The 27,429-nt window shown below is 38.8% G+C and overlaps 1 protein-coding gene across 6 annotated transcripts in view; it reads left to right on the forward strand.

Annotated features, from left to right (window-relative positions):
• Positions 1–27,429, forward strand: part of ATP8B4 (ATPase phospholipid transporting 8B4 (putative)) — a 252,542-nt gene that overhangs the window by 94,959 nt on the left and 130,154 nt on the right. The gene's annotated exons all lie outside the window — the stretch shown is intronic.

Genomic DNA, 27,429 nt, shown 5'->3' on the forward strand with positions numbered 1-27,429 from the left:
ATGTATTTTCCTCTCAGGACTGCCTTTGCTGCGTCCCAAAGTGTTTGGATTGTTGTATTTTCATTTTCGTTTGTTTCCATATATTTTTTGATTTCTTCTCTAATTGCCTGGTTGACCTAGTCATTCTTTAGTAGGGTGTTCTTTAACCTCCCTGCTTTTGGAGGTTGTCCAGACTTTTTCCTGTGGTTGATTTCAAGCTTCATAGCATTGTGGTCTGAAAGTATGCATGGTATGATTTCAATTCTTGTATACTTATGAAGGGCTGTTTTGTGACCCAGTATGTGATCTATCTTGGAGAATGTTCTATGTGCAGTCGAGAAGAAAGTATATTCTGTTGCTTTGGGATGCAGAGTTCTAAATATATCTGTCAAGTCCATCTGATCCAATGTATCATTCAGGGCCCTTGTTTCTTTATTGAGCCTGTATCTAGATGATCTATCCATTGTTGTAAGTGGAGTGTTAAAGTCCCCTGCAATTACCACATTCTTATCAATAAGGTTGCTTATGTTTGTGAGTAATTGTTTTATATATTTGGGGGCTCCCGTATTCGGAGCATAGACATTTATAATTGTTAGCTCTTCATGATGGATAGAGCCTGTAATTATTATATAATGCCCCCTTCATCTCTTGTTACAGCCTGTAACTTAAAGTCTAGTTTGTCTAAGTATGGCTACTCCAGCTTTCTTTTGACTTCCAGTAGCGTGATAGATAGTTCTGCATCCCCTCACTTTCAATCTGAAGGTGTCCTCAGGTCTAAAATGAGTCTCTTGTAGATAGCAAATAGGCGGGTCTTGTTTTTTTATCCATTCTGATACCCTGTGTCTTTTGGTTGGAGGATTTAGTCCCTTTACATTCAGTGTTATTATAGAAAGATATGGGTTTAGAGTCATTGTGATGTCTGTAGGTTTCATGCATGTAGTGATGTCTCTGGTACTTTGTGGTCTTTGCAACATTTCACTCACAGAGTCCCCCTTAGGATCTCTTGTAGGGCTGGTTTAGTGGTGACGAATTCCTTCAGTTTTTGTTTGTTTGGGAAGACCTTTATCTCTCCTTCTATTCTAAATGACAGACTTGCTGGATAAAGGATTCTCGGCTGCATATTTTTTCTGTTCATCACATTGAAGATCTCCTGCCATTCCTTTCTGGCCTGCCAAGTTTCAGTAGATAGGTCTGCCACTAGTCTTATGGGTCTCCCTTTGTAGGTGAGAGCCTGTTTATCCCTAGCTGCTTTCAGAATTTTCTCTTTATCCTTGTATTTTTCCAGTTTCACTATGATAGGTCTTGCAGATCTAGTGCAGATAGATAGTGAAGATAGATAGATCATGCAGATAGTGCAGGAGATCGATTCAAGTTACGTCTGAAGGGAGTTCTCTGTGCCTCTTGGATTTCAATGTCTGTTTCCTTCCCCAGATCAGGGAAGTTCTCAACTATAATTTGTTCAAGTACACCTTCAGCCCCTTTCTCTCTCTCTTCCTCTTTTGGAATTTCTATTATACAGATATTGTTCCATTTGATTGCATCACTTAGTTCTCTCTAATTCTCCCCTCATACTCCTGGATTTTTTTTATCTTTCTTTTTCTCAGACTCCTCTTTTTCCATAATTTTATCTTTTAACTCACCTATTCTCTCGTCTGCCTCTTCAATCTGAGCTGTGGCTGCCTCCATTTTAATTTGCACCTCATTTATAGCATTTTTTTAGCTCCTCATGACTGTTTCTTGGTTCCCTGATCTCTGTAGCAATGGATTCTCTGCTGTCCTCTATACTTTTTTCAAGCCCAGTGATTAATTTTATGAGTATTATTCTAAATTCTTGTTCCATTATATTGCTTAAAACGTTTTTGATCAATTCGTTAGGTGTTGCTACTTCCTGGAATTTCTTTTGAGGAGAATTCTTCCATTTCGTCCTTTTGGGTAGTCCCTGGGGTGGCTCTAAACTTCAGGGCACTTCGCCTGTGCTGTCCAGAGTAACTTGTGTTGGTGGGCAGAACCACAGTCAGACCCGATGTCTGCCCCCAGCCCACCGCTAGATCCACAATCAGACTGATGTGTACTTTATCTTCCCCTCTCCCAGGGGCACGACTCACTGTGGAGTGGTGTGGCCCCTATCTAGGCTACTTGCACACTGCCAGGCTTGTGGTGCTGCTTCTATGGGATCTGGCGTATTAGCCGGGGTGGATCCGCAAGGTGCACAGGAGTGGGAAGGGCAGGCTCAGCCCACTTTGCTGTTGGTGGGAAGGGCAGGCTCAGCTCACTTTGCTGTTGGTGGTCCCCTGCGGGAGGGGCCCTGCAGCACCGAGAGGGAGGCAGGCAGATTCGTCAGAGGGATGGATCCACAGAAGCACAGCATTGGGTGTTTGCGCGGTGCAAGCAAGTTCGGTGATGGGAACTGGTTCCCTTTGGGATTTCAGCTGGGGGTGAGAGAGGGGGATGGCACTGGCCAGTGCCTTTGTTCCCCGCCAAGCTCTGAGTTTTGTTCCCTACTGAGCTCTGTCTTCTGGGGCTCAACACCTCTCCCTCCCGTTGTCCTCTAGCCCTCCTTCTCTCTGAGCAGAGCTGTGGACTTATAACATTCCAGATGTTAAGTTCTGCTGGCTGTCAGAACACACTCCGTCTGGCCCCTCCGCTTTTGCAAGCCAGACTCGGGGGCTCTGCCTTGCTGGGCGGGCTGCCCCTCCACTGCCCCGGCTCCCTCCCTCCAGTCCATGTAGGGTGCACCGCCTTTCTGCCCTTCCCTCTTCCGTGGGCCTCTTGTCTACACTTGGCTCCGGAGAATCCGTTCTGCTAGTCTTCTGGCAGTTTTCTGGGTTATTTAGGCACATGTGGGTGGAATCTAAGTGATCGGCAGGATGCGGTGAGCCCAGTGTCCTCCTATGCCACCATCTTCCCTATGTTCCTCGATTCTTCTTTTTTTAAACAATGTTACTAAAGTACACCATTGTGGGATTAAATAACAATGAGTTCAAAAGCAAGCTAATAGGAGTAGTCTTGGTAATTTTTGGACTCTGTGGAAATGAATAAAAAAATTAACGTAATTTTTAGCTCATGCTACTAATTCTAAGTACAAGTGTTTCAAAAATAGTTTCACCCTCAATAAATTCCGTTTCTTAAGTCTTGGATTGATAATTTTTTGGGTAGTTTCTGCATGTCAGCTTTGCAGATGGAAGGATCCATTTACCAAAGGGCTGGTTTCTGTATGTGAGCTGTGACATTGTTATAGTTCTTATAAATGATCTTCCATTGTAATCAATTATTATATTGCATGAATATAATTTTTTAAAGTGGTGGATTTCTAAATGGTGACCATTTCCCCAAATGAGGATCATCTTGAAATAATAGGAAATTATAACACTTTCAAAACTCTGCACATGGGCTTTTCAGTGGCATCTCCTAATTTCTTTTTTAAAGTTGATATAACCCAGATGTTAGCTGCTCCCTTTTCCTTCTCTTAAAGCTCCCTCAAAGACACCCCTCCCCCATAAAGCATTAGAGAACAAGGTAGAGTTGACTGAAGATTTGAGTCGGGGTGGGGGTGGTGGTGGTGGTAATATAAATTAGCAGGTTTATTTTATATACCCCACAGCAAACAACATGAAATCCTATTTTAACATTTTCTTCGCCAAGTTCTCTTTCTCTCCTTCTGGCCTTTGTTATGTCTCCTCCCCCCCCCCCCCCCATTCAGCGTTCAGTGTAGTTGGCTCCAGTCTTTTCTCTCGGTGTCTGGGGCCCCTCATATCTATCTTCTTTTTATTACTCAGAATAGTTTGGTTCTTCCTTGGCTCTTCTGAACTCAAACCTGTTACAGCTGCTTACCAAAACAGCAGGCTCTTCTTGTAACTAGGACCCACTTACCTTAGATAATAATGGAAGTAAAAAATACACCAAACTCTATGTAACACGTGATTCTCTCTCTTTTTAAAAATAGGTTTATGCATCTCTTCTCAGTTGTCATAGGATCTCTTTTGAAAAAACAAATGCAAACCTAAGCCACACAGGCCTTGGAATTGTTAAAACATTAACTTTAATAAAATAAAGCTTTCTTAATATCTTAAAATCTTAGGGGCATCTGGGTGGCTCATTCGGTTAAGCGTCTGAGTTTGGCTCAGGTCATGATCTCACGGTTTGTGGGTTTGAGTCCCACGTCTGGCTCTGTGCTGATAGCCTGGAGCCTGCTTTGGATTCTGTGTCTGTCTCTCTCTCTGCCCCTCCCACACTCGTGCTCTATCTCTGTCTCTCAAAAATAAATAAATATTAAAAAATTAGAAAAAAATCTTAAAAATATGAAAGCTAAATGAAATCATAGTGTTATAGTGAATAAATCTGGTTTCCAACAGAGCACACAGGTTGTCTATACCAAGCCAAATGAATATATTGAATAACACTGTTGGTTGACTAGTTATCATTTATTAGCTATAATAAGGGTATAAATAAAATATAGAAACTATTCTTGATTCCATCATCCATATTAGAGCAAACTATAGTGTGCTTGGGAAGGCACTTTATCGCCACCCTTTCCTTCCCCATCTTTGCTTTTTCCTCTCTATTCCTATATACAACATTCATTTTAAAAATAATTGAGATTATATTATATCCTATTGTTGTGGTTTGAATGGTGCCCCCTCCCCAGTATGTCCATTGGAACCTGTGAACATGATCTATTTAGAAAAAGGGTCTTTGCAAATATAATTAAGTTAATGATCTTGAGATGAGATCATGCTGGTAATCCAGTCACAAATGTCTTCCTAAGGGAAGAGAAGGGCAAAAGATAAACAGAAAAGAAGATAATGTGAAGACGGAGGCAGAGATGGGAGTTTTTCAGCCCCAAGTCAAAGAATGTGCAAAGCTGCCAGGAGCTGGGACAGAGGCTGGAACAGCTCCTTTCCTAGAGCCTCCAGAAGGAGCACTGCCCGGCTGGCGCTGTGATTTGGGACTTGTAGTCTGTAGAACTGTGAGGGAATAAAGTTTTTCTACTTAAAGCCATCTAGCTTGTGGTAGTTAGTCTGTTATAGGTAATCCTCCTAGGAGAATAATGGTCAGTTGTTTTTAGCTTTTAGTTGAGACGTTCAATATTTGATCATTTGTATATTCTTTCACTCAGTACATATTTCTTAAATGCCTATTATGTGTCAGGCAGAATGCTATATGCTGGGCATGCAGAGTTAAATAAGACATAATTTCTGCTTCAAGTATGATGTCATCATCCATACATAGTTGCAATAATTTTATCTCTACAATCGCCATGATGCTCTCATATTTCATTGTTTATACTGATGGGTATGATGGGTGGAAAAATGACTCATTAGGATGTCCAGCTCTCAGAAATTTTCATCAGTACACAAGTTCTGTAGACAAACCAATGCCAGGTGGTAGAAAACCTTAGTAGGATTTGGGAAGCTGGTTGGAAATGTTGCCTTGAAGCTGTAACTCAAGGGAGTGTTGGGCCACCTTTAAACTTGAGTAGCATTCTCAAAAACTAAGATCTATTTCCTTATTTAATATCAGGAATTTAAAAAATTCTCTCTACTTGTTGATCTTTGGTACAAATTAGATGTGCGATAAAGAAGAAAAAATAAAAGAGGGGCAAAGAGCATAGAAAGGAAAAGTAGTGATATCTGAGATTCAAAGACTCAAAAGAATCTGTGGTATTTGTGGGCTGAAAGAATGATATTGTCAGCAGCATAGGGAAAGAAAACTGTTGCAGTGGCTTTGTGTACCAGTTAGAGATAAGGAAGAAAGAGGAAGTGTAATTGAGATTGTGATGGTGAACAGAAGGAAGGAAATGGACTCTAATGATGGGGAAAGAGTAGATTTTGAAGATGTGAAGAAAGTTGATAGTATTTTTTAATGGAAAATACATGGTATAATGAATATGCTTTCTGTAAGCTTTGGAAAAGAAGTAGCATTCTTGGACAGTAAATACCTATTGGATTCTTTTTTACAGAAGTATAATTAACATACAGTGTTATATTAGTTTGAATTATTAATCATTAATAATGATTAACAATTCTATACATTACTCAGTGTTCATCATGATAAGGGTACTCTTAATCCCTTTCATCTATTTCACCTAATCCCTACCTTCCCTGTGGCAACCACCAGTTTATTCTCCATATTTAAGGGTTTGTCTTTTTTTCTTCAGTTGTTTTGTTTCTTTTTTTTTTTTTAATTTTTTTTCAACGTTTTTATTTATTTTTGGGACAGAGAGAGATAGAGCATGAACAGGGGAGGGGCAGAGAGAGAGGGAGACACAGAATCGGAAACAGACTCCAGGCTCTGAGCCATCATCAGCCCAGAGCCTGACGCAGGGCTGGAACTCACGGACCGCGAGATCGTGACCTGGCTGAAGTCGGACGCCTAACCGACTGCGCCACCCAGGCGCCCCTTGTTTTGTTTCTTAAATTCCATATATGAGTGAAATCATATCATGTTTGTCTTTGATTTATTTCACTTAGCATAATTGCCTCTAGGTCCATCCATGTTGTTGCAAATGGCAAGATCTCATTCTTTTTTGTGACTGTGTAATACTCCATGGTACATAAGTACCACATCTTTTTTGGATTTTAAATGTGCCTAGAAATCCACTGTTAAAACCATTGTGGGGGAGTTCTAGGGGAAAAGAAGAAAAGTGCAGCATTGAGAAATGGAATTGAGGGTAGAGTGGGGTTCCTGGAGAACACATGAACATTAGTGAAGATTGAAGGGGCTATGTTGGCAACAGGGGATGCATTTTATTCAGATAACCTGGTTTGATCTGTGTCAATAAGCATGTGCTGGGGCTTCATCAGGGACATGAAGTAGAAGTTTTATAGTGGCAGTGAGAGTAGTGGCAGGGATCCATGTTTGACACTCATCTGTTCATTCACCCACATTTATGTAACACTTCTCTGTACCAGCCACTGTGCTGGATACTAGGGTACAGGGATTATGAGGACTCATGTTCCTTCCCTCAAGGAGCCTGAAGTCCAGGGGCAGGGGTGGACAAATAAAAAGACAACTTTTACAGAAATAGGTGCCATGGTAAAATGAAGCATGAGATGCTTTGGGAGCACACGCAAGCCTTATGAGGCTGATAGGAGGGACATCATTATCTCAGAAGTCAGAGAAGAATGGGCCCATAGGAAGTATAAGTTACTGAAAAGCTAATTGAATGGTGGAGTGAGAGGGAGGAGAGTAGAGGAGAATTAGGGAAAGGTGCTATTTTTAATTAATAGTTGATGGAATTCTTACACTTACTGAAGTTTGAGTACCATTGGGACAGGTATTTCAAGGTCCCTCACAGCTCCCAAACACTATGACTCTGTGATTCTTTCAGTGTTGTCATGATAGCTAGGAGCCAAAGAAGATAAGTCAGTGAGCAGCTCTACAGGATAACAAGATCTAACAAAATGCAAGGTTGGAAGTGTATGGGTGGATATCATGGTAATAATAATGATGATGATGATGGTGGTAATGGTGATGATAGAACCGAGGAGTCAGATAGAAGAGAGCAAGTTACAGAATGGATTGGGGAAAGAAGAGAGAAACTTTGTAGGATCTTCCAACAATGAGGATATTGTATGCCAGATGGAAGAAATTGTAAAGAAATTAACAAAAGCGTCAGGAGATAATTCAGAGCATGAGGCTGTACAGTTAATGCCCTGACCATACTCCCACAAATCCTGTGCACATGTCTGTCATAGCATATAGTATCATAATGGTCTCCTTACCTTTCACTTACTTGTCTACATTTGTTGATGCTTATTATGTGCCAGGTACTGTGTTAGGTGCTGGAAATGCAGTGAATCCAAACAGACATGATCTCTGCAATCATGGAGCTTAGTGTCTGGGAGAGGGGAGGCAGACTTAATAAAATAATCATGCTAAGTAGAATATAATTACATACTGAGGCAAATGCTGATAAGGAAAAGATTATGGTTCTGAAAAAAGGATTGTGGGGGAAGGAGTGGGCAGAGGCAAGGCAGCTTAGGAATGGGTTCCTTCAGGAAATAGTAAATTTGAGCTGGGAACTTAATGATGATTAGCATTTCATCAGCTATTAGTCAGGCAAGGGGAGTGATGGAATGGGAAAGAGAACTATAAACAGAGGGGACAGCATGTGCAAAGGCCCTGGGGGGGGGGGAAAGGAGGATGGTAATTATCAGGGACTGAAGCACAGAGAGTATGGCTGAGAGAAGAGCAGGGTGAGGCTGGAAAAACAGTCAGAGGCCAGACCCTGCAGGACTTGAAGACCATGTTAAGAGTTTGGGTCTTTTCCCTAAGAACAAAGGGAATACATGAAAGAGTTTAACTCTGGCAAAAATCATGCCTATTTCATGGGGGAAAGCCAGTGGAGAAGGGCCAGGAAAGATAGGGAGGAGGGTGGTTGCCTATCATTATACTTGTTTATCTATTCTTATACTCCTGTGAATTACTGGAGCCTGAGACCATCTCTGTGTTCCCATCAACTAACTTAACAATGTCCTGTTGGTATTCAATGCTCAATAATTATATGATGTATGAGCCAGATGCATTTATGTTAGTTAAATGAATCATTTCAAAGATCAGATTTTCTTTTAGTTATTTCCCTCTTCTTCTCCCACTCTTTCTTCCCTCCAACTAATATGGTGCAAGGGGAAGTATCCACATATTGCATGTTCTCTGTACATCATTGTCTGCTGTCATTGCCATTTAACAATGCTGTCTGCTATGGGATCATCGAATACCAAACCTTTGTTTAATCTAGGTGCTCGGTGTTACTAGGAGTCTCCCAGACATCACTGTACCTAACATGCAGGAGACTGTGCCTGACATTAAAGAAAGACAGAGGATTAAATTTCATCTGGGGCTCATTTCTGAATTAGTAGAGTTCATTGAAGCAGTGCTTACTGTTTTTGTTTGTTTTGTTTTGTTTTGTTTGCAGCCTTCCCCAGGTGTAGCATGTCAGAAAAGCAAAAATGTGGTAACCTGGGTGTCCAAGACTCTTGGATCTTGGACAGAGAAGCAGAGATGAGTTTCTTTGTGTCTGCTTCAGATGCTTCCCTCCAGCAGGACTTTCTGAATTGCCTGGCTAATGAATACTGTTAACCCAGCTTGCTTCATCTGGTTACCTTGTCCCTTTCCAGGCATTTGTGTTCAGACATACTTTCCCTCTTCACACTGCTAAATTTAAGGCTTAATTTTCAAGTCAAATGCTCATATGGCTGACTGCCTGAGAAGTCACATGTGGAGAGCTCATAGACCCAGGCAGGGAGTTGTGCCTTCGCTTCTAGGGAGCGAGTCTGGAAACCATATGAACTGTAAATAGTTTTAAAATGTAAAAAAGTAAAGCTTTATGCCAAAAGAGGAGAGCTGAGGGTTTTTTGTTTTTTCTCTGTAGACTCAGTTATTAGATATCTGTTGGAAATTACTGACCTCTATCATACAGTCTGTTGACTGTCTTTATCAGCTGGGACTGGACCAGCCAGATTTAACCCCCTTGGGGACTCAGCTCTGCCAACACTTGCTTTATTAGAAGTAGATTTTGAGGTCATAACAATGTACCATAAGTTAAGTTGTCAGGTATATAATTTTAATGGAAATTGTGTTATTTCACGTAATATTTCCTTATAAAACTTGGGTGATAGAAATAGGTTAATTTTTTTTTAATTTTTAAAAATTTAATTTTCTAGCGAGGGCAAAAAAAAGAATAAATAAGAAAAGGGTCATGCCTCCTTTATTTGTTCCCCATCAGGTGACATCACCTTCCACTTTGAGAAATATTGCCTATCATATGTCCTGTTTGTTGGGTTTTCTCTCTCTTCTTCACCTCATCCTTCATTATATAAAGTAGTTCTGTAAGACTTTTTTCTTCCTTTTTTTTGCCTTTGTCCTCAATTCTTGGGGGTGCCAAAGCACAGAGATGTTGTCAATCTTTCTTATGTGTAGGTTACCTAGACACCCTTTCATTTGGAATTGGCAAATCTCTTTAGATTCTCCTTTTTATCCCCTCTGTATTCCAAATTTAATCTTTTCTCTGTATCTCTTTATCATTCTTTCTCTAGGGGTAAAGAAGAAAGAACAACGAAGTTGAGATACAAAGTGATAGGAAAACAATATTCAATATAGGCCCTTTTAAGTAGAGGACATTTTAGAATATTAGATGTCTTCTAGAAATTATAGCAGGGTTTATACAAATAAATGTGCAGAGGACCACAGCACACATGCTTAGAATTGTCATGCAGATTTGCTGATGTTCAGTGTCAAATCTGGTACTGAAAATGATGAACTAATGTAAGTTTTATTTAAATGGTACCTGATTATTGGTCACCATCTCTGACATGAGATCTCCCAGTTAACCAAGTCAAAATATAATTCCCGGCAGTGGCTCTTATGATTAGGAAAGAAGTTCAGAAGAGAGAAGACTGCTTACACACATATTTAAATAAGTTTTTGCAGATAACAAATAAAAACATAAGGCCTGAAATCTCTTGATAGCTGGGAAGCATAGAGGACTTGGCAGGGAGTGAGGCCAGCCTGTCGTTGCTCTGAAGGAGAAAAACTTTATCCTGAGTGCATTGGAGTACACAATGGAATACGCTGGAGTCTGCTCTAGGTGAAAAGGCATCATCTAGCTATATGCAGAAATCAGAAAATTCTAGAGACTTTGGTACTTATGTAATGGTAGAGAGAAATAAAGGGCTTGTATTAGAAGGACCTTCTCAATTTCCTTACCTCTAAAATGTGAGAAGTGGAGACACCATTTGGTACATCAATCCTCAATCCAAAGCTCTCAGCTGTTCCAGGGACTTACAAAATTATGGTCCATAGAGCATGGGGTAGTGGATGTGTAAGGGCCTTCACCAAAAGCCAAATTTACCTTAGGCCTTCAGGGTCCAGAAATAGTGGATTCATTTGGGAGCTCTAGCTCATGTGTCATGTTGGGGCAGGGAAGAGTGTTGCAGTTCTGTTTATGCTCAAAACCTAATGGCTTGAATTGGAAACACTTATGGGGCTCAACAATCTTGTTGAAGGCAGTTGAATTATTATTCTGGTACTCTTAAAGCCAGACACATGGCTGTTGTGAACCAAAGAAGAATGCATAGGTTTGCCTTAGTTCCCCAAATACTGAGTACCTTCAATGTACCAAAGATAATTAACATGCCATTGCTTGTTGTATGGATTCACAATTTGTGGAGGAGGGACATAAATAAGTGAATGGTTTCAATATGATATGTATGATGATGGGGGTGTTATGGACTGCCATGGAAGTACTGAAGACAGGTACTTAGCCTAGTCTAGGGGTCAGAGGAGACTTCCTTTGAAAAGCTGAGTATTTAACTAAAATTAATTAAAAATGTAAAGAATCTAGGGTGACTGGGTGGCTTAGTCGGTTAAGTGTCTGACTTCAGCTCAGGTCATGATCTCGTGGTTCATGAGTTTGAGCCCTGCTTTGGGCTGTGTGCTGACAGCTCAGAGCCTGGGGCCTACTTCGGATTCTGTGTCTTCCACTCTGTCTCTGCCCCTTCCCCAATTTGCACTCCATCTCTCTCTCTCTCTCTCTCCCTCTCTCTCTCTCTCTCAAAAATAAACATTAAAAATGTAAGAAATCTAAAATAGTAAAAATTTCTATTTTTTAGAGAAAAGTATTATCCCTTACTGTTGTATTTGTTTGGTGTTTGCAAATATGCACATCTACAAAAACCCATGCAACATACACAATTTGTATTCTACTCTTATTGACATGACAACTCCTATATGGCATTAAAAGTTGTTTTAAAAAACATTTTTAATAGCTGAATAATAGATGCATTGATTATTCCCCTGTTGTTAGTTTGTTTCTAATTTTCTTGTTTTAATAACTCAGAGAAACATCTTTGAACATAAATTTCATATGCATCTCTATTTCTTTAGTCTATATTTCTAGGGAACTAAATTGCCTTTTTAAAAAGATTCTTAATGTATATTGTTAAATTACTTTCAAGGAAGTTTGAGCCCATTTATCCTCCATTTGAACAAATGAGTGTTTTTTCCACAATATCATCGCAACTTTGAGTATTATTTTTTAGAAAATCTAGGCCAACTGGATAAGAATAAACAGGTATCTTGCTGTTTTAAAAATTCATTGGTTTCTACAGAAGGTGATTATTTTTTTAATATTTAGTAACTGTATTTTTCCTTTCAGTGACTTACCTATTTATATTTATTGCCTATTTTTGGTATATAGTATTATTTTGTGTTTTCTGTTTGAGAATATAGTTTATTTTTTTAAATATTTATTTTTAAATATAATTTATTGTCAAATTGGTTTCCATACAACACTCAGTGCTCATCCCAAAAAGTGTCCTCCCTCCCTAATGCCGCTAATCCATTGAGCCTATCCCACCACCACAGCCCCTCCAGCAACCCTCAGTTTGTATTTAAGAGTCTCTTATGTTTTGTTCCCTTCCTTGTTTTTATATTATTTTTGCTTCCCTTTGCTTATGTTCATTTGTTTTGTATCTTAAATTCTCCATATGAGTGAAGTCGTATGGTATTTGTCTTTCTCTACTGGCTAATTTCACTTAGCATAATAAACTCTAGTTGCATCCACGTAGTTGCAAATGGCAAGGTTTTATTCTTTTTGATTGCTGAGTAATACTCCATTGTATGTATATGTATGTGTGTGTGTTGTGTGTGTGTTGTGTGTGTGTGTGTGTGTACAAACACCAAGTCTTCTTTATCCACTTGTCCATCAATGGACATTTGGACTTTTCCATACTTTGGCTATTGTCAATAGTGCAGCTGTAAACCTTGGGGTGCATGTGTCCCTTCGAAACAGCACACCTGTATCCCTTGCATAAATATGTAGTAGTGCAATTGCTGGGTTGTAGGGTAGTTCTATTTTTAATTTTTACAAGAACCTCCATACTGTTTTGCAGAGTGGCTGCACCAGTTTGCATTCCCACTAGCAGTGTGAAAGAGATCTTTCTCCACAGCCTTGCCAACATCTGTTGTTGCCTGAGTTGTTTATTTTAGCCATTCTGATAGGTGTGAGGTGGTATCTCATTGTGGTGTTGATTTGTATTTCCCTGATGATGAGTGATGTTGAGCATTTTTTCATGTGTCAGTTGGCCATCTGGATGTTTTCATTGGAGAGGTGTCTATTCATGTCTTTGTCCATTTCTTCACTGGATGATTTGTTTTTTGGGTGTTGAGTTTGATAAGTTCTTTATAGATTTTGGATACTAACCCTTTATCTGATATGTTGTTTGCAAATATCTTCTCCCATTCTGTCGGTTGCCTTTTAGTTTTGCTGATTGTTTCCTTCACTGTGCAGAAGCTTTTTATTTTGATGAGGTCCCAATAATTCATGTTTGCTTTTGTTTCCCTTGCCTTCAGAGACATGTCGAGTAAGGAGTTGCTGAAGCCACGGTCAAAGAGGTTTTTGCCTGCTTTCTCCTCGAGGATTTTGATGGCTTCCTGTCTTAAGTTTAGGTCTTTCATCCATTTTGAGTTTATTTTTGTGTATGGTGTAAGAAAATGGTGCAGGTTCATTCTTCTGCATGTCGCTGTCCAGTTTTCCCAGCACCACTTGCTGGAGAGACTGTCTTTATTCCATTGGATATTCTTTGCTGCTTTGTCAAAGATTAGTTGGCCATACGTTTGTGGGTCCAGTTCTGGGTTCTCTATTCTGTTCCATTGATCTGAGTGTCTATTTTTGTGCCAGTACCATACTGTCTTGATGATTACAGCTTTGTAATAACAGCTTGAAGTCTGGGATTGTGATGACTTCTGCTTTGGTTTTCTTTTTCAAGATTGCTTTGGCTATTCAGGGTCTTTTCTGGTTCCATACAAGTTTTAGGATTGTTTGCTCTAGCTCTGTGAAGAATGCTGGTGTTATTTTGATAGGGATTGCATTGAATATGTAGATTGCTTTGGGTAGTATTGACATTTTACAATATTTGTTCTTCCTATCCAGGAGCGTGGAATATTTATCCATTTTGTGTGTGTGTCTTCTTCAGTTTCTTTCATAAGCTCTCTATAGTTTTCAGTGTATAGATTTTTCACCTCTTTGGTTAGATTTATTCCTAGGTATTTTATGGCTTTTGGTGCAGTTGTAAATGGGATCGATTCCTTGATTTCTCTTTCTGTTTCATTATTGGTGTATAGGAATGAAGCCGATTTCTATGCATTGATTTTATATCCTGCGACTTTGCTGAATTCATGAATCAGTTCTAGCCATTTTTTGGTGGAATCTTTTGGGTTTTCCATATAGAGTATCATGTCTTCTGTGAAGAGTAAAAGTTTGACCTCCTCCTGGCTGATTTGGATGCATTTTATTTCTTTGTGTTGTCTGCTTGCTGAGGCTAAGATTTCCAATACTTTGTTAAATAGTAATTGTGAGATCGCACATCCTTGTCTTGTTCCTGACTGTAGGGGAAAGGCTCTCAATTTTTCTCCATTGAGGATGATATTAGCTGTAGGCCTTTCATATATGGCCTCATGATGTTGATGTATGTTCTATGTATCCCTGCTTTGTTGAGGGTTTTTTTTTTTTTTATCAAGAAAGGATGCTGTATTTTGTCAAATGCTTTCTCTGCATCTGTTGAAAGGATCATATGGTTCTTGTCTTTTATTGATGTGATGAATCACATTGATTGTTTTATGGATATTGAACCAGCCCTGCATCCCAGGTATAAATCTCACTTGGTCGTGGTGAATATTTTTTTAAATTTATTGTTGGATCTGGTTGGCTAATACCTTGTTGAGGATTTTTGCGTCCATGTTCATCAGGGAAATTGGTCTATAGTTCTCCTTTTTAGTGAGGTCTCTGGTTTTGGAATCGAGGTAATGCTGGCTTCATAGAAAGAGTTTGGAAGTTTTCCTTCCATTTCAAGTTTTTTGGAACAGCTTCAAGAGAATAGGTGTAACTCTTCCTTAAATGTTGTTAGAATTCCCCTGGAAAGCTGTCTGGCCCTGGACTCTCGTTTTTTGGCAGATTTTTGATTAATAATTCAATTTCCTTACTGGTTATGGGTGTGTTCAAATTTTCTATTTCTTCCTGTTTCAGTTTTGTTTGTTTATATGTTTCTAGGAATTTGTCCATTTTTTCCAGATTGCCCATTTTATTGGCATGTAATTGCTCATAATATTCTCTTATTATTGTTTGTATTTCTGCTGTGTTGGTTGTGATCTCTCCTCTTTCATTCTTGATTTTATTTATTTGGGTCCTTTACTTTTTGTTTTTGATCAAACTGGCTAGTGGTTTATCAATTTTGCTAATTCTTTCAAAGAACTAGCTTCTGGTTTCACCGATTTGTTTTTTTTGTTGTTGTTGTTGTTGGTTTTTGTTTTTTTTTTTTTGGTTTCGTTAGCATTGATTTCTGCTCTAATCTTCATTATTTCCTGTCTTCTGATGGGTTTGGGTTTTACTTGTTGTTCTTTTTCCAGATCTTTAAGGTGTAAAGTTAGGTTGTGTATCTGAGACCTTTCTTCCTTCTTTAGGAAGGCCTGAGTTGTTATATACTTTCCTGTTATGACTGCCTTTGCTGCATCCCAGAGTTTTTGGGCTGTGGTGTTGTCATTTTCATTGGCTTCCATATACTTTTTAATTTCCTCTTTAATTTCTTGATTATCCCATTCATTCTTTAGTAGGATGTTCTTTAGTCTCCAAGTATTTGTTATCTTTGAAAAGATACTCTTGTTAAAAACTCCTTAGTAACTCTCCTACCCATTTCTTACCATGAAAGCACCTATTGCCATCATGTTTTTTTTTCCAATTTGCCTCTCTACCATTGCCTATAATCACACAAAACTACTTGCCTTTCTTAAATCTGCATTTTGCTTTTTCTCTTCTCCTTTTTTTTTTTTTTTTTAATTCAACGGGGTTTAGCTCCTGTGTTAATCATTTCTGGAACTCTCCAATATCCATGTCAGGCAGGTAGGCAATGAGTATTCCTTTTGTCCTCCAACAGGCTAGAGTTAACCAAGAATTTTAATACTTAGTTCACTTTAGGCTTCCCATTGGCTGTGAGCCTCTTCAGACCAGGAACTACACAGTGTTTATGCCCACTGCCTGATGTATAGTAGCTGCTCATTATTTGTTAAAGTCAGAGATCCATTTATTCTTCCAACCAGCAACATACATTCATGGCATAGATAATGATAAGGAATTGGAAATTCAAAGACGTGAAAAAAGTTGGCATCCCTTTGGGATGCACATCTTGCTGTATAGCCATCTGAAATACAAGTCGAAAGTTAACATTTTGAGGAAAATGAATAAGGCTATATTCTCTAAGCTGTTATCGTTTGCCTGAAATGATTCATCCTTTCCTTGCCCATCCTTTCCTTGCAGTTACCTCTGCTAGGGCTACTTTCTTAGGGCCTCCCCAACAGGTGTAGCCATCTGGAACTATTACTCACTTCAGCCCCAGAGCTACATATGCTAAGTATGCAGCATGAATGGCCATGTAAAAAGCTAGTCCATTCAAGTATTCATTCAGTAAATATATATGGAGTCAGCACTGTCCTAAATATTGGGGATACAGAAATGAGCAGGACAGAAAAATCCCTGCCCTAAGGGGCCTACTATAAGTGGAGAAGACAAATGATAAAATATAAGCAAATAATATGATTTCAGGTGGTTGTAACAAAGAAAATAAAAAGGATAATATAATAGAGATTAAAAATGAGGAAGTGATTTCAAATAAGGTAGCCTGAGAAGACCTCTTGGGTAGATGAGATTTGAGAGTGAGAAAGCCATGCCAAAATCTTCGGTAAAAGGAATAAATATAAAAGCTTCAAAGTGAAATGAACTTGATACTAAGATATATACCGTGGCTGAAGTTTTGCGATAAAGGTAAGTTCTGAGGGGTTTGCAAGAGCCAGTTCTTGGAGGTCATGTTGGGGAATTCTAATCTTATACTCAATGTAATGAGAAGCTATTGGAGGGTTTTAGGCAGGAGAATAGCATGGAATGACAAAAAGATTTTCCTGGCTGCTGTGTGGACAGTGGACTGCAGAAAGGGGCAAGAACAAAATTAGGATAACAAATTAGGAGTTTCTTACTGTTGTCCAGGTGAGATGATTCCACAGACATGGTGGTAGCAATGCAGGATATAAAAAATAGAAATAAATCTTAGGGATTTTCAAACACATGAAAATAGAACAGTATAATGAATTATTATCTATGTATTAATCAGCTGCAGTTACCAACTTTCTTCTATTTTTGTATCCATTCTCACTTTTTATTTTCTGGGATATTTTAAAAGCAAATCCTGTTATGTCACATCACATTACCAGAAAATACTTTAGCATTTGTCTTGAAAAGATAGGGCCTAAAATATATTTAACCATGATGCTCTCTTAATATAATCTAATATCCAAAGGTTGGAAACCAATTTGACAATAAATTTCATATTAAAAAAAAAAAAACAAATGTTGAAGTGTATTTTGAGGGTAGAGCCAGTAAGAGTGCTGCCATTTTGGGTGTGTGTGAAGAGAGAAATCAGAAGTCCATGGTTCTTGGCTGAGGTTCCAGGATGAGGAAGACTGGGAAGGAACATGCTATTGTGATAGTGTTTTGTTTTGTTTTTTTGACTGGACTGGGAGTCTAGAATCCTATTGAGATTTTAGTCATTCTGAAGAGGTATAGAATGGATAGTTGAAACTTAGTGGAGAGGTCTGAAAATCTATGTGAAAGTCATCTGGCCACTTAGGGTGAGAGTCCAGACACTAGATAGTAAAGGGAGAAGTTCTGGGATGCTTTAAGAATTGAAAATGTAATAAGGGTGGAAAAGGCTGGGTGAAGATTTGAGAAAAAATGTGTGAAGAAGTAAGAGCACAATCAAGGAAATGTGGTGCTCTGGATTTAAAACAAATAAAGTGTTTGAAGCTGGAGGGTGTAGCTAATGCTGAGTAAAGTAAGGCTGAGAACTGATCCTTGGATTTAGCAGTATGAAGAGAGGCTGAAGTTGGAGGGATGGAGACAGAATCCTAATTGGAGAAAGCATGGGCAGTCACAAAGTGGAGGTATTGAATATAGATTGCTCTTTTGAAGACTTGAAGTAAAAATCAGATTGTACCATCCTTATAAGGAGATACTTCATAATAATAAAAAAGTAGTCACAGTACTTTATATATAATTTTATAGTTTACAAAATGCTTTCATAAATGTGTCTTACATGACATTCATAGATATCTTGATAGGTGTTGAAATGTCAGATGAGTTTGTCCTATTTTAAAGACCTTAGTCTTAGGAATAAGAGGCATTCTGAGGGTTGGCTGAACTAATTAATGTAGATCATAGTGGGGAATTGGAATTTGGGTCAACCTCTTGGCCAAGTCACATGGCTGATGCGTGGGGAACTTGGACCCAAGTCCATGTCTTCTGATTCTTTTTTTTTTCAATATATGAAATTTATTGTCAAATTGGTTTCCATACAACACCCAGTGCTCATCCCAAAAGGTGCCCTCCTCAATACCCATCACCCACCCTCCCCTCCCTCCCACCCCCCATCAACCCTCAGTTTGTTCTCAGTTTTTAAGAGTCTCTTATGCTTTGGCTCTCTCCCACTCTAACCTCTTTTTTTTTTTTTTCCTTCCCCTCCCCCATGGGTTTCTGTTAAGTTTCTCAGAATCCATATAAGAGTGAAAACATATGGTATCTGTCTTTCTCTGTATGGCTTATTTCACTTAGCATCACACTCTCCAGTTCCATCCATGTTGCTACAAAGGGCCATATTTCATTCTTTCTCATTGCCATGTAGTGCTCCATTGTGTATATAAACCACAATTTCTTTATCCATTCATCAGTTGATGGACATTTAGGCTCTCTCCATAATTTGGCTATTGTTGAGAGTGCTGCTATAAACATTGGGGGTACAAGTGCCCCTATGCATCAGTACTCCTGTATCCCTTGGGTAAATTCCTAGCAGTGCTATTGCTGGGTCATAGGGTAGGTCTATTTTTAATTTTGTGAGGAACCTCCACACTGTTTTCCAGAGTGGCTGCACCAGTTTGCATTCCCACCAACAGTGCAAGAGGGTTCCCGTTTCTCCACATCCTCTCCAGCACCTATAGTCTCCTGATTTGTTCATTTTGGCCCCTCTGACTGGCGTGAGGTGATATCTGAGTGTGGTTTTGATGTGTATTTCCCTGATGAGGAGCGACGTTGAGCATCTTTTCATGTGCCTGTTGGCCATCTGGTTGTCTTCTTTAGAGAAGTGTCTATTCATGTTTTCTGCCCATTTCTTCACTGGGTTGTTTTTCGGGTGTGGAGTTTGGTGAGCTCTCTACAGATTTTGGATACTAGCCCTTTGTCCGATATGTCATTTGCAAATATCTTTTCCCATTCCGTTGGTTGCCTTTTAGTTTTGTTGGTTGTTTCCTTTGCTGTGCAGAAGCTTTTTATCTTCATGAGGTCCCAAGAGTTCCTTTTTGCTTTTAATTCCCTTGCCTTTGGGGATGTGTCAAGTAAGAAATTGCTACGGCTGAGGTCAGAGAGGTCTTTTTCTGCTTTCTCCTCTAGGGTTTTGTTGGTTTCCTGTCTCACATTCAGGTCCTTTATCCACTTTGAGTTTATTTTTGTGAATGGTGTGAGAAAGTGGTCTAGTTTCAACCTTCTGCATGTTGCTGTTCAGTTCTCCCAGCACCATTTGTTAAAGAGACTGTCTTTTTTCCATTGGGTGTTCTTTCCTGCTTTGTCAAAGATGAGTTGGCCATACGTTTGTGGGTGTAGTTCTGGGATTTCTATTCTATTCCATTGGTCTATGTGTCTGTTTTTGTGCCAATACCATGCTGTCTTGATGATTACAGCTTTGTAGTAGAGGCTAACATCTGGGATTGTGATGCCTCCTGCTTTGGTCTTCTTCTTCAAAATTACTTTGGCTATTTGGGGCCTTTTGTGGTTCCATATGAATTTTAGGATTGCTTGTTCTAGTTTCGAGAAGAATGCTGGTGCAATTTTGATTGGGATTGCATTGAATGTGTAGATAGCTTTGGGTAGTATTGACATTTTGACAATATTTATTCTTCCAATCCATGAGCACGGAATGTTTTTCCATTTCTTTATATTTTCTTCAATTTCCTTCATAAGCTTTCTATAATTTTAAGCATACAGATCTTTTATATCTTTGGTTAGATTTAATCCTAGGTATTTTATGCTTCTTGGTGCAATTGTGAATGGGATCAGTTCTCCATGTCTTCTGATTCTAATGACACAGACTTTCTACTGTGTTACATTGTTCCTTTCATAAATAGGAGGTCATGATCCTCCCTTTTAAGAATGTCATCTTCAAAGGATAGGGTCTTTACTATAAAATGCCCAAGTGTTTGTTTAAACAATTCATTAGGATTTGTCATTCATGAATTTGAAACATTACCTTGAATTTGTCTCTCTTCCTAATGGTCTGGGGTACAAAACTGATGACCTAATGAAAAGAAGTATTCTAGTAATTGGGAGCAATAAAATTTATCCTGATCTTGACAGGAATATGAATGACATAATGGTTGAATCCTCAAAAAGTAGAGATATTTTACTCATGACCATGAGTAAATCCCGACTGAAATCTGTTGGCATGATGTTAAGTCATGAAAAGTCAAGTCTAGAGGGACTAGAATAATACAGTCCAGGCATATAGTTTTCTGATGAGCTCACTATATAAGGGGACAAATCTGGGAATATCTTGAGGAATGAAAGTTGATATATACTTTATTAGACAATTTCTCTGGTCTGTCAGTTTTCTTGCTGGGCTTTGATAACAGCTGTATGGCAAACAGTCTACTACTGAGATCATTGTTCTGGAGTACAGGTATTCTTCATTCCTGACTAAAACAATATCCACATGCTCCAGGTATCAGAAGGTAAAGATAATTTAACTAGTGTTATTTAAGGGCTAGAGTTATATTTCCCACTAGTCTGTAGATTCCTTGATAACCATGGTTTGTATCTAGTTCCACTTGTAGCTCTGACACTCAGCCCCTGACTCAGAGTATTCATTTTGCAGATATGGAGCAGTTTTGAATTCATTAATGAAGGGAGATGATACTTCACATGCTACTGAATGGTGATCTAATTAAGAATTTTACCTACATCCATCCTATTGCTGAGAAACTCAAAATGATAAACATTACTAACTACTTAAAAACTTTCTTAAAAAGTGTGTAGGACTTACTGTGACTATAATTCTAGTAAGTAAATAAACTCATGATCTTCCACTAATATCCATAGTAGTGCTTTGTGCCACAAAATCAAGATTACTATTTCCAGAAATACTATGTTCTCTGACAAGAGCAAATAAAATCACACTAGAGACACCACTGCTTTATCCTCATTGGTATGGCATGTGTTATTACTTGGCATGTTAACCAGCTAATATTTCTTTTCTGGCTTAATAGACATTTGGTTCTTTCTTAACCTTTCTCTATATAGGAAAATTGATTAAGAATAGCAATGAGGGGGGCACTTGAGTGGCTTAGTTGGTTGAACATCTGACTCTTGGTTTCAGCTCAGGTCACGATCTCATGTTAGTGAGTTTGAGCCCTGTGTCAGGCTCCATGCTGACAGTGCAGAGCCTTCTTGGGTTTCTCTCGCTCTTTCTCTGTGCTTACACACATACTCTCTCTAAAATAAACAAACTTTAAAAAAATAGCAACGTGAGGGGTGCCTGGGTGGCTCAGTCAGTTAAGTGTCTGACTCTTGATCTCGGCTCAGGTCCTGATCTCATGGTTGGTGAGACTGAGTTCCACATCGGGCTCTGTGCTGACAGCACAGAGCTTGCTTGGGATTCTCTCTTTCCCCCCTCTCTGCCCCTCCTTTGCTCACGTGCATGCTCTCTTTCTCTCTAAATAAATAAACATTAAAGTTTTTTGTTTTTTTTTTAATAATAGCAATGGAAAGCATAATAAAGGCTTTTAATCCTGGAACCAAGATATTCAGGCGTCATTCTCCTCCATTGGGAACTGTCTTTTTTTGGGGTGTTTTCAAAAAGAGTTGCTGTTATTCACTACTGATCTGGGTCAGAGCATATTCTCTGATTTCTCAAAATAAGGTGTGGCAATTTAGATGAAGAGAATGGTTGATCTACTCAGACTAAGGTATAGCTTGTTTTTTTTTTTTTTCCACCAAAATGTGTTCTTCATATGAGGAATATTTTAGGAATGGTGATTTTTTTTTTCTTATAGACACTCTAAGATATTTGGGTAGTAAGTGGTTATCAGTACAGTATTTTTTAATAGCAAACTACTAGAAATTTATCTTTCAACTTCATTTACTAATCATTGCAGTGAATTGGGCAACCCAAAGTTTTACAGACTTTTCCTCCAAAAGTTATAAGATGGAGTAGGGAGCACAAAGACTCATGGCAGTTGCTCATATTGACTTTACAGAATTGAAATTGGAATTGTTAGAAATTGAAATAGTTTAGAATGGAAAAGTAATCTAATTGCAAGAGCATGTCAATAGTAAAATTGGGAAGTGGGCTCTCAGTTTGTAGGGGTTGCTCTGCTGTGCCACCCATAGCCACCTTCCAGAATGCAGAGCACATTTCCCCAGCTATCAGGAGTGCTGCATACATACAAGTCTCAACTGTCAGGCCCTTCTGGGAATTCCCATTGGCTGAGGAGAACTGTTTTGTTCAAGGTCACCCCTTCTTGCTGAAGTCACATTTCATCCATTGAGTGAACAATGCCAAGGTATAATCTGGCCCCCTTGATCCAGCTCTGAAGCTCCAGAGCTCCCCATGAAGTTGGCTAAACCTTTCTTGTGACTGTATCAATAGTCCAACTCCTCCCTCTGCCCAACTGTCTCCCTCACTCTCTCCCAGGTGTCAGTGCCAAGAGAACTTGCCTATAAACTTCTTGCACACAGATCTCCTTCTGAAGCTGCTGCCCAGAAATCAGACTAGACCTAAACAGCTCTATTTTCTCCATGGCCAATCTAAGGCATTTCCTTCAGCATTCATATGTGAGAGAAGATTGTAATCATCTTCCTTGAAACAGTTTTCTTCTGACTTTCTTGTGGTCTCATCATCTCTTAGGCATCTGTTAATAGAATCCTACTAAGAATTTACAGAAGACAGGATCTTAGGAGGCTGATTCAGGACAAGTTTCAGTTTAGGGAAATGATCAAAGAGAATACACTTTCTGTACAACTCTCAGTAGGCTTATTGTTCAGGTGAAACTTAGTGAATTGATTATTTTCTTTTGAGAATAGGAAGGCTGAATTGTGTGTCTGTTTCTGCATCCACATAATGCACAATAGAAGCTGCAAAGATTTATATAAATTAGGCAGGATATCTATAAAATTGATTACTTTTTCTCAGCAAATCACTGAACTGATTTATCCATGCTGAAGGACTATATCTTTTATCATCTCTCCTTCCTCCCACCCTTCCCCCTGGGCAAATTGGTATGCAAGCCTCTTCAGCAGCTGATCTCAGACCTCCTTGTGTGGCTCTGCCTCAGCATAAGCACTGTGTGAATAAGAGGAAAAGAAGGGAAACATCTGCATTTTTCAAAATAAAAAGATTCCAAAGATACAAATATTAGGCTCCTTCTCAATGTAGTGAGATCCTGTTCACCAGTCTGTTATAGGATCAGGGCCAAGCTTTATGTCTTACTCTCCTGTGGCTCTGACAGCAGTGTGAGCAGGGGAGGAGCAGAGAGAGGGAGGGAGACACAGAATCTGAAGCAGGCTCCAGGCCATGAGCTGTCAGCACAGAGCCTGACGCAGGGCTCGAACCCATGAACCATGAGATCATGACCTGAGCCTAAGTCGGACACTCAACCGACTGAGCCACCCAGGCACCCCTGTACTATTGTTCTTGATCAACTCTCTTCTGCTCTTTAGGGTCCATCCTCTTTCTAAATAGGCAAGATGTAGTAATCATTGAAAATGAGGTAAAAAAGAATAATAAATATAGATATATTAGGAACATGGGCTTTGTAGTTAGATAGACTCGGGTTCCAGTCCTGGCTCTGCCACTTACATGTGGCCTTGGAAGAGTTTTCTTATAATTTTTTCCTCCCCAATTGACCTTTAAAATACCAATCTATGTAATGCCAAAAATTCAAATTGTACACAAAAGTATACCATAAAGTGAAGTCTCCCTTCATTCCAATTTTCCTCTTCATTTTCTTTCTCTAGTGGCAATCACTGAATGATTTCTTGCATTTCTTTTAAGAAATTTTCCATGTATTTAAGAATAGAGGTTATGTAGGTATATCCTTGCTTCGAACCAGTTAGAATCTTACCATGCATATGTAGTGTCCTGAACGTGCTTATTTTTATTTTTTTATTTAGAAAAAAAAAATTTTTTTTTTTCAACGTTTATTTATTTTTGGGACAGAGAGAGACAGAGCATGAACGGGGGAGGGGCAGAGAGAGAGGGAGACACAGAATCGGAAACAGGCTCCAGGCTCTGAGCCATCAGCCCAGAGCCTGACGCGGGGCTCAAACTCCCGGATGGCGAGATCGTGACCTGGCTGAAGTCGGACGCTTAACCGACTGCGCCACCCAGGCGCCCCTTGAACGTGCTTATTTTTAACCTAATAATGTAACTTAGAGGATATTTTATATTACACATGCAACCTGTCTTCTCAGTGGCTGAATTGTATTCCTTCCATTGAGTAGATGTACCGTGGCACATCTGTCTAATCCTTATTGATGGGCATTGATAGTTTAAAACATAATACTGCAGTAAACATCATTGTACATCCATCTTTGAACACCTGTATGATCAGTTGCTTAAAGTGAAATGCCTACTTCTAAGTGTGTGGGCATTACAATTTTTGGTGTTACAAAATAAGGCAAATGTCTCTATTTCTCTGAACCTCAGTTTTGTATTCTATAAAATGGGAGTAGCAATAGTACCTATCTCATAGGGTTGTTGTCAGTATTAAATGAGGGAAGAAAATACACAAGTAGTGTTTCCAGATGTAACACATTAAAATACAGGATGTCCAGTTAAATTTGAAGTTCAGATAAACAATGATAATATTTTAGTATATATATATTCCAAATATTGTAGGAGGTATACTTATATGAAAAAATTACTTGTTTATCTGAAATTCAAATTTAGTTGGGTGTCATTTTTTATTTGGAAACCTTGTATATGAAGGCATCAGCACAGTCCTTGGAATACAGTAAGCACTAAATAAATACTGGTTGCTATAATTCTAACTAGACATTTAGGGAAATGCTATCATTCAGCAAATGTTGTATTTTTTAAATGTTTATTTGTCTTGAGAAGAGAGAGAAAATTATGTCAGGGGCCCATGTCCACAAGCTATTTTGGGGTCAGCTGTTTTTATACACAGTGGTATATATTATTGCTCTTGATTAAATCCTTTCAGCTCTTGAGGGTCCATCCTCTTTCTAAATAGGCAAGATGTAGTAATCATTGAAAATGAAGTAAAAAAGAATAATAAATATAGATATATTAGGAACATGGGCTTTGTAGTTAGATAGACTCAGTTTCCAGTCCTGGTTGGATTGTGCATGTGCGCATGTGTGCATGAGTGGGGGAAGGGCAGAGAGAGGGGCAGAGAGAGAATCCTAAGCAGGGTCTTTACTGTCAGTGCAGAGACCCAAGCAGGGCTCAATCTTACCAACTGTGAGATCATGACTTGAGTTGAAATCAAAAGTTGAACTGACTCAGCCCCCCAGGTATCTCAGTCAACAAATATTTCTTGAGTTCCTGCTGTGAGTTAGGCATTATGCTGGGTCCTGGGGATACACTGGTGAATAAAACAAGGTCTGTGTGGGTAGAAGAATGTTTTTGTGTGTTACAGGTCTGATGTGGGCTTGAGGTTAAAGAAGGAACCAAAATCATTGATGTGGATTGACTGGTTAATTAGGGGAGGTCAATTATATTGACCTTCTTAATTATCTTACCTCTCTGGTACCCCAACATGTCTTCTGTAGCTTTGAGGAAATTCTCTTTTTGGGCTCGAATGGGCAACCAGAAATATTAAAGTATGGAAAAGATGACAGGAACATTGAGGAGCCTGTGGAAGATCTCCTTATGTCCCTTAAGCTTCAGCAGTGAGCTTAAGATATTTTGCTCAAAGCAAATGCTTGATTTCAAGCCTCTAGAGCCGATAGTTCAACAACAGGGAACATGGTAGGTACTGTCTCACTGTTGCAATTGTGTTTTCTCAAGAAGTTTCTCAGCATAGCCTAGCTAGTAGCTCTGTATGTCACATTAGGAGGAAGCAGATTCAGAACCGTTTATTAGTTACTAAATACAGTTGCTATCTCACTATCTTTTCTCAGAGCTCAGATCATCTGATGTTCTGAAAATAGGTATATAGTTAGTGGGTGTATTTAAAAAAAATTCTTTCCTCAAAGTAATTCTAGTTGCCATTCAGTGGCAGTTTAACTTCATATGTTTTATGGTGACTTTGGAATTGAAATTTTATGAATTTTTTTCTTTAATTTTGGCTTATATTTAGCAACCAGCTTGTGAGTTTACTAAGGTAAAGTCTATACCATTACCACATCTATTTTACAAAAGCCTGATTCAAAGATGCATTAATTAGATTATGTCATTTCAAAATGTGAGAAATTATGTAATGATATGGAAAATGGAAGCTTATTTAAAAATCTTGGAATCTCTGGATTCAGTGCAATTAAATGAATTAACTTGCTCTCAGAATAGTCATATATTTTAATTCCTTTATGAGAGCAGAAGGGCTTTCCCTGACAAAGGTAATGGCCAAGTCTGTGGACCCAGATATCTTCCTTGCAGCCCATGAGGCCATCCTGTGTCCCCCTCACAGACCTGTGATGCAAGCTTGCTCCAAGAACAGCTGCACCACACATGGAGAGCCAGGGGAGTGTCTGTTTTCATTGTTTCAGGATGATGACGAAATGCAATCACTATACAAGCTAACATCTTAGAAGAAGTTTAGAAATATTTTGAAGATGAGCTTTAAATTAAATCTTCCGGTCTGCCCCTCTGGTCTTGTTGGTATGTCTTTGATGTGTCATCAGTGGTGGTTGTAGTAGCTAGGACAAGAAAAATGGTGGGATTTAACATACAGATAATTTAAATTAATTTCAGGTCTTTATCAGTTTATACTTGGTCAGTAAGTTTGGATACTGTAAGTTTCAGTAAGTTTGGATAGCTAAGACCCTGAGTGCTCACTGAAACATATCTCTGATATCCTAGTTAATTGTAGTTATAATTATCTGCCAAGATAGAATAGGAAATAATATTAAAAATAATATTAAACCCCTCCCTCCTTGATTGTACTATACACTTACCAGATTTTTCGACATATACATTCAAATAAAGGGTTTAACCAAGATACCACACATAGCCTGTTGTTTAATATCCCATGCCCTTTTCTCACAAAACTCTAATTGGATCTGTAGAGTATTTCTTCTCCTCCCTAAAATAATCCATTTTCTTCTTCTTCCTTTTATTCTTCACTTACTTTCTGTTAACTGTTTTAAGTCATAAGATGACTTTCTGTCATAAGCTCACTTGG

This window comes from Acinonyx jubatus, chromosome B3 (assembly GCF_027475565.1).
Source record: "Acinonyx jubatus isolate Ajub_Pintada_27869175 chromosome B3, VMU_Ajub_asm_v1.0, whole genome shotgun sequence".
Classification (NCBI taxonomy): domain Eukaryota; kingdom Metazoa; phylum Chordata; class Mammalia; order Carnivora; family Felidae; genus Acinonyx; species Acinonyx jubatus.